Source organism: Perna viridis, unplaced genomic scaffold, assembly GCF_037379345.1.
Source record: "Perna viridis isolate PV_CMFRI_1.1 ecotype Kerala unplaced genomic scaffold, ASM3737934v1 SUPER_16.15, whole genome shotgun sequence".
Classification (NCBI taxonomy): Eukaryota; Metazoa; Mollusca; class Bivalvia; order Mytilida; family Mytilidae; genus Perna; species Perna viridis.
This window is the reverse complement of record NW_028288518.1, coordinates 5,858-9,858: the sequence shown is the minus strand read 5'-3', so window position 1 is coordinate 9,858 and position 4,001 is coordinate 5,858.

The following is a 4,001-nucleotide window of genomic DNA, read 5'->3' as shown; positions in this document are numbered from 1 at the left end:
CTACCCCGGACTTGACTATTTATGAGAAATTCGGCGGGTGTTTCTAGAAAAGCAGAGGACGCTTACCCTACCGGTGCACCTGGTTTTTAGTGGAGTCCGAGTTGCTCATTTATTATTGTTACTTTGTATGTATGATTTTAGTTACTTTATCTTCTTTGTTTTGCATGTCTGTTTTCCATCTCTGGTCCTTGTTCCTGGATTACATTCTTTTGATTACCGCTATAACCTTGGTTCCCTTGCAATGTGTAGAATTTATAATTAAAATGCTCATTGAGTTTCAAATATATTCTTCGTGCAATTTTTTTTAATATGTAGCGTAATGTTTTTTTTTTTCCTCTGCCACCAATTTGTTGTGAGTTTGGTTGTAAACCCTTAGACAAAATCTTCAAAAGTCTCCAAGATAGATAGATTAAATAAAAAGTGAATAAAACAATGAAAAGCTTTAAATGTCAGCTTCAAATATTATAAGAGTTAATGAAAAATGTCGTTTTAACAGTTGAATATGATTAAATGTATGAATTGGACAGTTTAGTGGAAAATACTAGATGAGAAAATATATATCGACTGCCGGTTTGAGATCCAGGATTCTCACTAGTACATTTACGGTAATTACAGAGTTATCGTTCTGCGACTTACATAGTTCCATTCCCGATTACCGGTAAAATAAACAATGAAGTACATAGATGATTTCTGGCAGAAGCGAAAAGTAGAACGTTATAAAAGACTATCATTGTTCAAAATGCAGATCATTATATGTAATAAACAGGTAAATGCATTGAACAAAATGTAGATCATTATATGTAATATAAACAGGTAAAAGCACTAACCCTAACCCTAACCCTAACCCAATACCTGTTAATTGACTTACCAGCTCCAGACCATTTTAAACCTGAAAACATGTAAATCAAGAGAACAAAGACACTAACAGAAATCAAAAGAACGTTATCCAGGGACAAAGACTAGACATATACAACAGAAACAGACAATAAAGAACATAAAATACACAAAAAAATACATACAAAAAAAAAGAAAATGAGCAACTCGCAGTCTAAACAGTAAAAACTGGGAGCATGGACCAGGTACACCGAATGGACAAGCGTCTTCTACTTTTGTAAAAATACCAACCGACTTGCTCTTAAAAAGTCAAATCCAGGGTAGACGAAAGAGAATAGGAAAACTATGACATGATTAATACAGGTAAATCGGTAGTGCATAAGGATAAACCATAACGTTGCCAGAGTTCATGATGACGACCACAAAACTTCTGTAATGATGACGTCAATGTTGCAGCAACATAACCCTGTGTCAGGAGCTTAATTATAAGAATCTAGCACGGTAAAAAAAGTCTGTGTAGTTATGGCAAGCTCTGACAGAACGTGTGAGTTGTGATATGAAAAATCCAAAGAAAAGTTGACAATACAGATTGGAAGGTCATCACGTTAAAAGTTATGTCCTCACAGTATATAATATCAATCCCACGTTTCCATACGAAGTTGAGAAACACGGTTTATCATAAGTTGTACAAATTAAAACACACCCGTGTCATGCCGAAAACTGCTTTTGGATACAGTGTGTTAGTTTTTATGTAAAGACACTTTTGATATATCAATGTTAATACCAAAAGAATGATATCTTTAACCACTAGACAACAAAATCAGAATTTCTTCCCTTACGAATTTGCCTATTTAAAGGTTTGTCAATTTGTTGAGTGAGTATTGGGCTTTCCGTGTTTTGTGAAGAATATTACGATAAAATATAGGGTGAAAGGTACTTGCATGTATTAATTATGTCCAAGTACATCTATATTCGAGAATGAGTTCTTCGTATCGGTGGACAAATTTTGTGTATGTTATTACGAGCTTGTGACATGAAACACCTTCATATGGACCTCTCGGATATATTAAATTACCTTTGGTTACAATCCGAAACATGGTTACAAATATAGGCAAATCGAACAAATGGTGATATGTAAACACCATGTGATGGTGACCATGGGGCGTCATCATCTAAAAAGGATTATTAACAATGGGGAATCATCCTTTTTATCGTAATTTTTAGTATAAAGATTGCCATTTTTGATATGAAAACGCACTTTACATGTGTGTGTATAATGTTTTCGGGCCAGCTCCAACCCGTCCAGTGGTGCAAGAGTTCCTTGTCGTTCATTGAAGACCAATTGGTGGCCTTGAGACGATATATATTATACCTGTGGTTGTATCTCTGTGACATATTCACCATATCAATTCCCTTATATAAACGCAAGAACGATTAAACGAAAGAATGTGCGGTCATCGTTCGAGAATTAACACCACCAAATTCCCTTCAGTTTATCAACACTTTAATCAACAAGATCATTTAATCCTCTCTATGAAAGTTCGTATTTTAGAAAAAAATACCATCCTAAGAACAGTCCCGTTCTAAGTAAAAACTATCTAAGGGAAAGAGAAGAATACTGGATACGCAGACTAGGTACTGCAATACCTTACGGATGCAATGACAACATCAAAAGTAGGAAACCTTCCAAGCCAATATAACAATAGCATAAATGTGATAAATTTATTTGGCAAAAGTCCATGATGGTAAAGGAGTCATGGCCATCGCAACTATATTCCACCTAAGTTACATGATGTATCCATAGATAATCTCCTTCCTTTCATACAAAAACTTCTTGGACTTCATCACATTAGAACCAAACTTTATTATATACCGCTCACTCTACTACACTCCCTTTACAAAACAAGTCTTGACAGTCCTGTTTTTGACCCCACCTCATCATTATATAGACTTGTTGTCATCATTTTGGATATTGGTTTCTACATACTATCTAAACCAGTTTGTGTGAAAAGTCAAGATGAAGAAAAACGATCATTTCTTCCACTACCTCTGTCAACTAAGCTATAGATGCAATTAACTTGGCTAACATTCTTCATCACAAAAATGTTACCAACAAAATTCCCCTATATTTCAAAGACAAATCCATACCAATTATTTCATATTCCTATACTTCACCCATTGCATTCAAAATTTTCAATTATAAAAGGCTATTGCTGAACCTCGAGATTGAGGACTTCAAGACTAAACTACCTGACTGTTCTTGCAAAAACTCACCATTCAAATATGGTCCTTCCGGTCACGTCGTTACGGGAGATTTACCCAAATTAATCTCTGAGTAATATCCTATCTGAAGGTCCCAAGTACCGTGAACCACGCTCCATAAATTGGAATTATAAGTTCTTATGGATGCCAATGAGGACAATGCAAGAAAATGCAAGAGAACATTTATTCTCTGTCAGACTGGTTAAAGGCCGTAAGGTCTTCAATTTTTCAACAATGTATACCTCTATTCTCCCTAGTCAGTTAAAATCCCGGCTTTAAAAACATTATACATCGTTGTTTTTCTAAAAAAGATGGTACACCTAGATACAAATATCTCGTTCTTGGTAGAGATTCTTCATACATTGTAAGAAAAAATTCCAAATCATCTTCCAAATATACAGAGGAAGATGTTTACAAAATGCTGGAATTTTTAATCAACAACATGTCCAGTGTGGTGGACGTGTTTTTCAACAAACAGCCGGCATTCCAATGGGAACAAATTGTGCTCCTTTACTTGCTGACCTATTAGAAATCGATGGTAAACGAACACTATTGACCAAACTTTACGACAAACGTGATGACTTTTCATTCAGAATTATCAACTTTCCTTTAATCTGTGACAAAATCCCTTCGGCTCCTGCGTATGGAGTGTTCATATCACAACTCATACGTTATGCCAGAGTTTGCCGAAACTACGCAGACTTTTTGTATCGCGCTAAAACTCTAACAAATAGGCTTCTGGAACAGGGTTATGTTGCTACAAAATTGAAGTCATCACTGCAGAAGTTTTATGGTCGTCATCATGACTCGTGGATCGTTATGGTGTATCCATCTGCACCATGAAAACTGATTTATTCAACGGATAATAGTTTTCCTTTCCTCGTTTGTCTACCCCGGACTTGACT